Source organism: Solanum stenotomum, chromosome 4, assembly GCF_019186545.1.
Source record: "Solanum stenotomum isolate F172 chromosome 4, ASM1918654v1, whole genome shotgun sequence".
NCBI classification, from domain to species: Eukaryota; Viridiplantae; Streptophyta; class Magnoliopsida; order Solanales; family Solanaceae; genus Solanum; species Solanum stenotomum.
Window position 1 is genome coordinate 30,253,628 of NC_064285.1, and position 12,835 is coordinate 30,266,462.

General features: G+C 35.6%; 1 long non-coding RNA gene and 2 pseudogenes across 1 annotated transcript in view; 2 read left to right on the forward strand and 1 right to left on the reverse strand.

Annotated features, from left to right (window-relative positions):
• The first annotated feature begins 123 nt into the window (after positions 1–123).
• On the forward strand, positions 124–4,510 carry LOC125861427 (late blight resistance protein R1-A-like; annotated as a pseudogene).
• Positions 4,511–5,914: 1,404 nt separating this feature from the next.
• LOC125861688 (putative late blight resistance protein homolog R1A-10) overlaps positions 5,915–12,835 on the forward strand; it is a 27,864-nt pseudogene continuing 20,943 nt past the window's right edge.
• Positions 6,134–12,835, reverse strand: part of LOC125861690 (uncharacterized) — a 67,041-nt gene continuing 60,339 nt past the window's right edge. The window contains exon 3 of the long non-coding RNA XR_007445971.1: positions 6,134–6,250. This is a non-coding gene — a long non-coding RNA (uncharacterized LOC125861690). The remainder of the gene's footprint in view (positions 6,251–12,835) is intronic.

The window sequence follows — 12,835 nt, forward strand, 5'->3', positions numbered from 1 at the left end:
GTCTTATCTGATGGTACTCACCTGACTGATGCCACACGTTATCGTCGAGTCTTGGGCAGACATCAATACCTATCTTTCACCAGACCGGACATAGCCTATGCAGTCAATAAGCTGTCTCAATTCATGCAAGCACCATCAGACCTTCACTGGAAAGCTGTGAAGCACATCCTTCGATACCTACGTGGTACCATTCATCTCGGCCTATGGGTTATTCCCATTGATGACTTCAATCTACATGTGTACTCTGATGCAGATTGGGGTGGAGACATCACTGACAGAGTTTCTACATCTGGCTATATTCTGTTCCTTGGTCACAATCCGATTAGCTGGTCTTCAAAGAAGCAAAATACTGTCTCACGCTCTTCCACTGAGTCTGAGTATAGGGCAGTAGCTAATGCTTTTTCTGAAACCTAGTGGGTCACCAACCTTCTAAATGAGCTGCGATTCCCAGTCCATCAGTTGCCCACAATATATTGTGACAATCTTGGAGCCACATTCCTAAGCAAGAATCCTGTCCTCCATAGTCGTGTGAAGCATGCTGCCGTGGACTTTCACTTTGTTCGCCATCATGTCGACACCAAACGGGTTCGTGTTGTTCATGTTCATGATGCCAATCAAATAGCCGACACTCTCACCAAGGCACTGCCTAAACCTGCATTTGAGAATAATCTTTTCAAGTTAAGCTTAGTGACCCATCGCCTAACTTGAGGGGGCGTATTGGAACATCACGAGTCAGCTTAGTTATTTAGTCGTATTAAGTTTGAGCAGTCCCTATCCCTGTTTATTTAGGATTAAGTTTCAGCAGTTATTGTCTAGTTAGGTTTTGTTACTTCAGTTCGTTTAGGAGTCTTTCCGCTGTAATTCTATTTAAGCAACTTTCTGTCTTCATTAATAAATTATTGTCTTTTAACTTATACCCAGTCTTTATACTGCCTTCTAAGAGACAATCTCATTCATCTGCCAATACTAGATCTGGAATTTCATCTTCAAGATATGGATTCTGTTATTCTTGATGCCGGACTTCTTATTTACTCATTATATGATATCAAGGGGCAGATGGAAGACACAGTATTGGATGATATGAACCGAGTACTTGGTTTTGATCTTCCAAGAAACATTGAGCCTATCAAGGCGATGGTCTACCTTGTCATGCAAAAGGCAGTTCATTGCAACTTGCCAAGGATTCATGGACTAGGCTATGTCGATTTTCTATTGAAAAATCTGAATGATTTCCAAGGCCGTTATTCAGATTCACTGGCTTTCCTCAAGAATCAACTTCAAGTAATTCAAACGGAATTTGAGAGCTTGCAACCTTTCCTGAAGGTTGTCGCAGAAGAGCCGCACAATAAGCTCAAGACACTGAATGAAGATTGTGCTACACAGATAATTAAGAAAGCATATGAGGTGGAATATGTAGTTGATGCTTGTATTAACAAAGAAACTCCTCATTGGTGCCTCGAGTGTTGGCTCCTGGATATCATAGAGGAGATTACTTGTATCAAAGCAAAGATTCAGGAAAAGAACACAGGTGAGGATACAATGAAGAGTGTCATTGCTCGTACATCACCACAATTGGCAAGGACTCCAAGGATGAATGAAGAGATTGTTGGGTTTGAGGATGTCATAGAAAATTTAAGAAAAAAACTACTGAATGGAACCAAAGGGAAAGATGTCATTTCAATTCATGGCATGCCAGGTTTAGGTAAGACGACTTTAGCCAACAGACTCTATTCTGACAGGTCAGTTGTTTCTCAATTTGATATTTGTGCACAATGTTGTGTGTCTCAAGTATATTCTTATAAGGACTTGTTATTGGCCTTGTTACGTGATGCTATTGGTGAGGGTTCTGTGCGTAGAGAACTTCATGCCAATGAATTAGCTGATATGCTTCGCAAAACTTTATTGCCCCGAAGGTACCTTATCCTTGTTGATGACGTGTGGAAAAATAGTGTTTGGGATGATTTAAGAGGTTGTTTTCCAGATGCCAATAACAGAAGCAGAATCTTTGTATGTTTGACGAAGATGAAAGTTGGAAGTTGCTTGAAAAGAAAGTGTTTGGTGAACAAAGCTGTTCCCCTCTCCTAAAAAATATTGGGCTAAGAATAGCAAAACTGTGTGGACAACTACCTCTTTCAATTGTTTTGGTGGCTGGTATTCTGTCAGAGATGGAAAAGGAAGTAGAATGTTGGGAACAAGTGGCCAACAATTNGGGATGATTTAAGAGATTGTTTTCCAAATGCCAATAACAGAAGAAGAATCATTCTAACAACAAGACATCATGAAGTTGCCAAATATTCTAGTGTTCATAGTGATCCCCTTCATCTTCGTATGTTTGACAAAGATGAAAGTTGGAAGTTGCTTAAAAAGAAAGTGTTTGGTGAACAAAGCTGTTTCCCTCTCCTAAAAAATGTTGGGCTAAGAATAGCAAAAATGTGTGGACAACTACCTCTTTCAATTGTTTTGGTGGCTGGTATTCTGTCAGAGATGGAAAAGGAAGTAGAATGTTGGGAACAAGTGGGCCAACAATTTGGGTACCCACATTCACAATGACTCAAGAGCCATTGTAGACCAAAGCTATCATGTTTTACCCTGTCATCTTAAGTCTTGCTTCCTTTATTTTGGAGCATTTTTAGAGGATAGAGTGATTGACATTTCAAGGTTAATAAGGTTATGGATATCAGAAGCATTTATAAAAAGTAGTGAAGGCAGGAGCTTGGAGGATATAGCAGAAGGTTACTTGGAGAATCTTATTGGAAGAAATCTAGTAATGGTTACTCAGAGGGCCATTTCAGATGGCAAGGTCAAAGCATGTCGCCTTCATGATGTATTACTAGACTTCTGCAAGGAAAGAGCAGCTGAGGAGAATTTTCTACTATGGATAAAACGGTAATATGATAAGTAATGGTACTTTCAATCAATCAAGTATTTCAAGTTATATCTGAAAATTAATGATATGATTTTGCTAATTGATATATTCACAGGGATCAGACTACCATAACTTCTTCCTGTGTTTACTCTCACAAGCAGCATTCTCACTTGGCCTTCACTGAAATGGAGTGCGTCTTGCTCATTTGTTGGCTCGGTAGTACTTTCCAATAAATATGAGCCATACTTTTCCTTTCATGGCTTATCCTCAGTACATGCTTTTGCAATTTCACGCATTTTACCAAATTTCAAGTTTCTAAAAGTGTTAGATTTGGAACACCGGGTTTTTATTGATTTTATTCCAACTGAGCTTGTTTACTTGAAGTATTTTTCTGCACACATTGAACAGAATTCAATTCCTTCAAGCATATCCAATCTTTGGAACCTTGAAACTCTTATATTAAAGCGTACATCAGTTGGGAGAGATAACACGCTATTACTACCTAGTACAATTTGGGATATGGTTAAATTGAGACATCTGCATATTCCTAACTTCAGCCCAGAAAATGAAGAAGCATTACTGAAGAACTCTGCAAAACTTTATGATTTGGAAACCCTTTCCTCTCCATATTTCTCTCATGTTGAGGATGCAGATTTGATGCTGAGAAAAACACCTAATCTTCGAAAACTGGTATGTGAAGTCCAGTGCTTAGAATACCCCCATCAGCACCATCTTTTTAATTTTCCAATAAGGCTTGAAATACTAAAGCTTTATCGATCAAAAGCCTTTAAAAACATCCCCTTTTGCATCTCTGAACCAAATCTCAAATGCTTGAAACTCGCTGGCTTTTACCTGGATTCTCAGTACTTATCAGAAACTGCTGATCATCTGAAGAACCTTGAGGTACTCAAACTGTACAGTGTTGAATTTGGTGATCATAGGGTATGGAAAGTGAGCAATGGCATGTTCCCTCAACTCAAAATCTTGAAACTAGAATGTTTGTCCTTGATGAAATGGATTGTAGCCGATGATGCCTTTCCTAACATTGAACAATTGGTTTTGTGTGAATGTCGAGATCTTATGGAGATTCCTTCTTGTTTCATGGACATCCTTTCTCTGCAGTACATCGAGGTAGAAAACTGCAATGAGTCGGTTGTCAAGTCAGCCATGAATATACAAGAAACACAAGTCGAAGATTATCAAAATACTAATTTCAAGCTCGTTCTCATCGAGGTACACTTTTGAAAAAAGCTTAATTCTGCATGATTTTGATGAATCAGAAATGGCCTAAATTTTATTAACTTTTTTCTCTGTTATCTTTACCTCGTGGCCTCGTTTTACATTTGGGTTTTTCTCTTGGTTTTCTTACAGAAAAAGACGTTTGAATTAAATTTATCTCGTGATGAAGACATACCCAAGGCATTTGAAAGATTATTTTTTTCTTCCAGGTACTATTTATTTATTTTTCTTTCGTTCCTTTTTTCTGAGTACACCAAATAGATAGATTCATCTTTTGTCTTTTCGATATGAAAGGGATAGAGTCGATTTCAACTGATATGAAAGAGAAGATACTTACTGTGACCGGAGATGTGGATGCTGATGAAGTTCAATTAGTTGTGGAGAAACTGAGAAAGCGTGGCATGCTCTAACAAAATGCTGAGCTCTGGTAAACTCAACCATGATGGATTTCCAAATAATGACAGGGTTGTAGTCCCAACTTGTTAACACAAATGTGCTATACTCATTTTGCTTACTCTAATACCATTTCATGACACACACACAAACATTAACTGTAGTAAAGTTTTGATGGATCAGTAAATATGTTGATTTGTTAGTTCAACCCATCGTAATCAGTTCAAATTCAACTCAAAATATGCCCATTGAGTTATTCTTTAACAAGGTATCCAAAGTTTGTAGCTGGAGCAATTTGGAATATCACATGTAATTTCTTTATGAGTTATTTCGTTTAATAAAGATTCTGTAAAACGTCCAACGGCTGTTGCATTCATTGTAAACTAAGTATATCTCACAATGTAACTATTTGAACAAATTTTTCATTTAAGTCCTTCAGGTTTGAGGTAAGTCATTAGATTTTACGGATCCTGAAGTGAATGGTTTCACCCTTCTCTATTTTCTTATGAGTTCACCAAAATGTTGTGATGCCACTCTGCTACATGTTAGAGAAATGAGCCGAGAGTATGGCATAGTGGTCAATCAATAAACAAAGGTGAAAACAACAAAAGCGAAAAATATTAAGAGATTTCTTCCCATCTATCTAAGTACCGCTAAACAGAGATACCTGATACCTCTTTGGTTGGAAGAAGCAGGTACTCAGTAAAATGGTCGAGGTGAGCTCAACACCATCAATAACAGCCCACAAAAAAGAACAATGAGAAAGTCACAATACATGTCCATATGCTTTGGACCTAAAGAATTCAAGGCACACAATGTATTTCAGTAATCTTTTATCTCTGCCTGCAGTTGAATATACCAGATATCAGATCTGAGACAATGTTTAAAAAGGAAACTATTATTCGACCCTATTTCTTTCTCAAACCTCGAAACCAACACCAGTTATACAACAATATATGCAGAATCCTTTCACTCTATACTCTATACAAATTAAATGAGTAACTAAGCATTTGAAGAAGACAAAAATTGCAGTGGTACATACTCTATGACAAACATGTACTAACAGTATCGTCAATGTTCCTTGCAATATTTAACAGGCTTAGCTTCAAAACCTACTTCCGGTCTCCTCTCAAGTTCATATGGCATGTAAGTACCAAATATCCTATCCCACGTCACAAAGAAATGCTGGTGATGGATATCATGGTAAGCGGAGTTATTTTTAAAGAAGATTTGGAAGAGATTTCCGGGCAACCATAGTCCGCAATGATCATCAACCGTCTTGATCGTAGCAAATGAGAAAAAGAAGATGGAGGTACGTGGTGACATGCCAGAGACAAGGAAAGCTAGAGCCCGCCGATTGTGTCAAGAATCAGACCCTCCAAAGGGTGGTTGTACAATATTTATGTCCTGCAAGCTTTGAAGTCAACCATACCACAAGCACAAAAGAAGCATGCAGCTGAGAGTAGCACTGTGGAGATTCCAACACATAGTCTGACGGTTGGTTTGAGTGATCAAATGGCTAACCTTCAGGAGATGCTCTGCCATCTAAGAGACAATCTCATTCATCTGCCAATACTAGATCTGGAATTTCATCTTCAAGATATGGATTCTGTTATTCTTGATGCCGGACTTCTTATTTACTCATTATATGATATTAAGGGGGAGAAGGAAGACACAGTATTGGATGATATGAACCGAGCACTTGGTTTTGATCTTCCAAGAAACATTGAGCCTATCAAGGCGATGGTCTACCTTGTCATGCAAAAGGCATTTCATTGTAACTTGCCAAGGATTCATGGACTAGGCTATGTCGATTTTCTATTGAAAAATCTGAATGATTCCCAAGGCCGTTATTCAGATTCACTGGCTTTCCTCAAGAATCAACTTCAAGTTATTCAAACGGAATTTGAGAGCTTGCAACCTTTCCTGAAGGTTGTCGTAGAAGAGCCACAAAATAAGCTCAAGACACTGAATGAAGATTGTGCTACACAGATAATTAGGAAAGCATATGAATGGAACCAAAGGGCAAGATGTCATTTCAATTCATGGCATGCCAGATCTAGGTAAAACGACTTTGGCCAACAGACTCTATTCTGACAGGTCAGTTGTCTCTCACTTTGATATTTGTGCACAATGTTGTGTGTCTCAAGTATATTCATATAAGGACTTGTTATTGGCCTTGCTATGTGATGCTGTTGGTGAGGATTCTGCGCGTAGAGAACTTTGTGCCAATGAATTAGCTGATATGCTTCGCAAAACTTTATTGCCCGGAAGGTAGCTTATCCTTGTTGATGATGTGTGGGAAAATAGTGTTTGGGATGATTTAAGAGGTTGTTTTCCAGATGCCAATAACAGAAGCAGAATCATTCTAACGACAAGACATCATGAAGTTGCCAAATATTCTAGTGTTCATAGTGATCCCCTTCATCTTCGTATGTTTGACGAAGATGAAAGTTGGAAGTTGCTTGAAAAGAAAGTGTTTGGTGAAGAAAGCTGTTCCCCTCTCCTAAAAAAAGTTGGGCTAAGAATAGCAAAAATGTGTGGACAACTCCCTCTTTCAATTGTTTTGGTGGCTGGTATTCTGTCAGAGATGGAAAAGGAAGTAGAATGTTGGGAACAACTTCCTTTATTTTGGAGCATTTTTAGAGGATAGAGTGATTGACATTTCAAGGTTAATAAGGTTATGGATATCAGAAGCATTTATAAAAAGTAGTGAAGGCAGGAGCTTGGAGGATATAGCAGAAGGTTACTTAGAGGGACTATTCAGATGGTAAGGTCACAGCATGTCACCTTCATGATGTATTACTATGGATAAAACGGTAATATGATAAGTAATGCTACTTTCAATCAATCAAATATTTCAAGCTATATTTGAAAATTAATGATATGATTTTTCTAATTGATATATTCACAGGGATCAGAGTACCAAAGCTGTTTACTCTCACAAGCAGCATGCTCACTTAGCCTTCACTGAAATGGATAATCTTGTAGAATGGAGTGCATCTTGCTCACTTGTTGGTACTGTACTTTTTAAGAGTTATGACCCATACTTTGCCTGTCGTCCCTTATCCTCTCATGCTTTTGCAGTTTCACACATTTTATTAAATTTCAAGTTTCTAAAAGTATTGGATTTGGAACACCAGATTGTTATTGATTTTTTTCCGACTGAGCTCCCTTACTTGAGGTATTTCTCTGCGCTCATTGATCAGAATTCAATTCCTTCAAGCATATCCAATCTTTGGAACCTTGAAACTCTTATATTAAAGCGTAGATCAGCTGCGACATATAAGACGCTATTACTACCTAGTACAGTTTGGGATATGGTTAAATTGATATATCTGTATATTCCTAACTTCAGCCCTGAAAATAAAAAAGCATTACATAAGAACTCTCCAAAACTTGATGATTTGGAAACCCTTTCCAATCCATATTGTGCTCATGTTGAGGATGTAGAATTGATGCTGAGAAAAACACCTAATCTTCGAAAACTGACATGTAAAGTCGAGTGCATAGAATACCCCCATCAGTACCATGCGTTGAATTTTCCAATACGGCTTGAAATACTATAGCTTCATTTATCAAAAGCCTTTGAAACCGTCCCCTTTTGCATCTCTGCACCAAATCTCAAATACCTGGAATTCTCTGGCTTTTACTTGAATTGTCAGTACTTATCAGAAACTGCTGATCATCTCAAGCACCTTGAGGTACTCGAACTGTACCGCGTTGAATTTGGTGATCATGGGGAATGGAAAGTGAGCAGTGGCAAGTTCCCTAAACTCAAAATCTTGAAACTAGAATATGTGTCCATGATGAAATGGATTGTAGCTGATGATGCCTTTCCTAACCTTGAACAATTGGTTTCGCTTGGATGTCAAAATCTTATGGAGATCCCTTCTTGTTTCATGAACATCCTTTCTCTCAAGTACATTGAGGTACACATCTGCAACAAGTCTGTTGTTAAGTCAGCCAAGGATATACAAGAAACACAAGTCGAATATAATCAAAATACTAATTTCAAGCTCGTCATCATCAAGGTACACTACTGAGAAAAGCTTTATTCTGCATGATTTTGATGAATCAGAAATAACGGCTTTAAACTTTATGAACTGTTTTCACTGTTATCTTTAACCCTCGTGACGTCATTTGGGTTTTCTTACAGAAAATGGTGTTGAAATTCGATACATCTCATGATGAAGAGATACTTAAAAGATCATCCTCTCTTCCAGGAACAGATTATATTTTCTTTCTTTCCTTTTTTTTAGTACATCATAAAATTGATTCATCTTTTTTGTCATTTTGATATGAAAGGGATAAAATCAATTTCAATTAATAGGAGAGAAAATGTCAAGGTTATAGTCCCATTGTAATTTGTTCAAATTCAACTCAAAATGCCCATTTATCAGCTCTAACTGATGACTACATCTGCAAAGTTAATGGTTTTGTTGATGTTTTTCAAAGCAAGGTTTAGGAACTAGTTACTTAAGCTAGGACCTAAGGTTTTTATCCATTTTCAACTGTGATTTTTGTTGAATGGTAAATGGACATTTTTAAGGCAGTTCTCACACAAAGTTATAAATATCTATATAAAAAGAAAAAAAACAGTTGTAATTATTTATTGGCCGTAAATTAAAATATGTATTATTTGTTATGTCTGCTTTACTTCTGTATTTTGAACTGCTTTGATATGCGTTTCTTGAGCCAAGGATCTTTTGGAAACAGTGCATCTACCTCTAGGTAAGGGTAATAAGATTTGCACACACTCTACTTACCGCAGACCCGTATCTGTGAGATCACATTGGGTATGGTGTTGGTTGTGATTTTAAACTAAAATGTGTATTCCTGGAGCTAAAAATTTGGCACCAAAAAGGGAAAGATCATAACTTTGTGGGATCGTTGGTTTATGTAAGTTTTGTAGCTCTAAATATTCTGGAGTCTGGACAACTATAACTATATTTTTTGATCTATTAAGTCATTGAGTTTTTCTTTAACAGGGTATGCAGAGTTTGTAGCTGGAGCAATAAAACATTCACTCAGTCCTTAATGTTTGTGGCTCCTGAATTGAATGGTTTCACCCTTTTGTATTTTCTTATGAGTTATGCTACCCTTTTGCTTCTTATGAGTCCACCAATATGCTGTAATGCCAGTCTGTACGTTGCTGCTGTTGGGTTTTAAAGGTGTGAATAAGAAATGAAGGGTCGTGACTCTCTTGAAGGGTTGTGACTTTGCCAAAAGGTTATGACCTTTATGAAAGGTTGTGTCTTTTCTAAAGGGTTGTGACCGTTTGAAGTTGTGCTTTTTTCAAAGGATTGTGACGTTTCTGAAAGGTTGTTTTTTTTTTCCAAAGAGTCGTGACCTTTACCCTTTGTTGGCTATAAATAGAGAGACTTCCTCTCATTTTTCTGCATTGAATTCTTCCCTTCTTCTGCATACATTTTCTTACAAAACAAAATCAATCGATCGTGTCTGTATGTGTGATTCGTTGCTGCCATTTTGAGTTCGTTGAAATTATCAAAATTTGAGGTACTGTACTTCTTTAATGGTTAATCTGTTTTATCTTGAGAGTAATTAATGTACAACTTCGGGTAATTGAGGGGATTATATTTCTTAAGGACACACAGTGGGTTTCGTGGACTTGGATAGTTCTTTTCTTTTTCTTTTCATCTTTTATTATTTCTGGTTTGCTAATCTTAATTTAGGAGATAACAAGCTTAAGAAACTTAATATTGTTGGTATTTTCTGTGGTAAGGAAATTATTACTTTTATTTTCTGTGTTCTTTTTGTTGAGAAAAAGAAGAAGAAAAAGAGAATTATTTTATCATATGATAAAAGAGATTTGAGATTAATTAGTACTACTTTAATAGTTCGAGTATATTTTCTGTAGTAAGTTTTCCTTGAATGGGTAAAATTATCTTTATTTTCTTCCCAGGTGCATTCAAGCATTGCACCCCTTCAGTTTTATTTTCAATGAGAAAAGTTATTTTGTGCATAAAGGCTAAGATGTGCACTTTAATTATTTTCCCTATATTTTTGGGTTTATATAACTATGAGAAGAAGTAAATGAACAAATGTTGTCTCCTTACAATATTTGAACATGAGTTTGATTTCTCGTTGAAATTCAATGTATTCTAAGGAAAATTGGAATATGATGGAAACTGGAAAGAAAGAAAAAATTAGCAAGAAAAATGACTTGCATGGAATCATTGCTGATAGATAGAATATGATTCAATGGGAGTAAACATCAGGTTCTATTTTTATTCTATTTTAAATAAAAATCTCAATAGAAATAAGTACAAACAAGGGAGGCTAGGTCTTACCTTGTCAATCCTAAGAGGTAACAAACCTCTACTAATTAACAAGCATGAAGAAAAACCAGGTTCTATCTTTATTTCCCTTGATTATTATTTTTCTATCGTTTATAAGTTATGAGATTTATTTCATAAATGTTAGGATAGATGGTTATATTATGTGATGATCTCAGAATATATCTTTATTAATATTAATATGTATTCTGTTTAGAGGAGAAAAAAATCTTTTGTAGTTTTCTATTCCATGTGAAATTTGATTGTGTCCGACTTTTGGAGACTAAAATCTTCTGATTTGTTTTACTCCTTTAGTTTGAAGAATATAAGAACTTCACCGAACAAATCAGATTGTGTATTGGATTGAAGAATATAGAAACTTCACCAATTTGTTAAATACTCTGTTTGAATGAATATTATGACTTGAAGAGTACAAAATCTTCTTCAGGAATATTAAGGCTAAATGATTTGAAAAATATAAAATATTCATTGTTAGCTAGAAACAGTGTTGTATTTGAGGTTTCTAGAAATTAAAACATTTTTGGTTTACTACTCTGTCTGAATGTGAAACTGATTCGAAGAATATAAAAACTTCATCAGAATTCAAGGTTCATTCGGTTAACAATTAGAAGAATATAAAAACTTCATTGTTAAACTAGAAACAAGTTGTAAAAAGATTGAATCTTTATTGTTAGTATTCTAAATACTAAGTGGTCTCGTCTAATTGTGACAGAAAGGGAAAAAACACCAGTGACATGAAATTAGTGATTTTTGTGCCTGCAATGGGTGTTTCTATGGATTAAATCTCCAAAAGAAGGCTTTGTGTTGCCAATGTGTATTTTGATGGTGAGAAAAATATGTGGAAAATAATTTCAAATACTTGAATAATATTTTTGAGAACGTATTTAAAATGTGGGGGGGGGGGGGGGGGGGGNGTTCTTTAATTATGATAAAGACAAAATTAGACTTACTAGCTAATTTAAATTTGAAAGTACAAGATATGAAATTTAATGACATTTTTGTATTATGTTAGACCCACAATATTATTGGAGTATATTTGATATTGTGGTCGTTGAGTCTCTCGTTACTAGTGTATGATATGACTAGTATAAAACCACAAAAGTATATCACTCGTTCAAAAGAATTGTGTTCTTTGATGAAAAAATGTCACTTAAAATATTGTGAATTTTCATGAAAAGATATGTCTAATAAAATAAATTTATTTGTATAGACATGAACATTGGTGAAAAGTATTTTTCATGTTTGTGTTGTAAAACAAACATTTGGGTCATATTGCCCTTATTGGACCGATGAGACTATGGTCATGGGTAATTCTATAACAACCAAATTGAATGCTATGGAAATGTCCTTCTGAAAAGGACATTTGGCATGGTGTTGATTCTAAATGATGTCTTTATATGACAAAGTTATAAAAAGTAAAGAACAAAATATTTGTGGGAAAAAGTTACCTCACGAAACGTCTTTTCAAACTCAGTATTTCTGTTTGTTCTTACTTGCTTGAATCAAACTGTTTGTGACATGAACGCTTGAGACATGTCAATTAAAAAAAAACTTGTGAAAACTGATCAACGTAAAATTTTTGCCTAACTTTAAGTGTAATAAATAAAATGTCAAGTTTGTGTTGAATCTAAGTATGTTAAGTATACTTATAAATTTGTTGAAAGAAATTTTAATCCCTTAGAATTGATTCACACTGACATTTGTGATATTAAGTCAACATCATCTAGTGGTGAGAAAAAGTGTTTCATAAATTTTTGACAATTGCACTAGATACTGTTATATCTATTTGCTTAATGGTAAGGATGAAACAATGGAAACATGATCTAGGCAATATAAAACTGAAGTTGAAAAATCAGTTGGATAAAAAGATTGTCATGATTAGAAATGGTAGATGTCGAGAATATGGATCTTCTTTTGCAGAATATATTTGGAAAATGGAATAATCCATCAAATTATTGCACATACTCACCTCAATCGATCTAATGAAATTGTTGATAGGAAAAAACCAAACTATGAA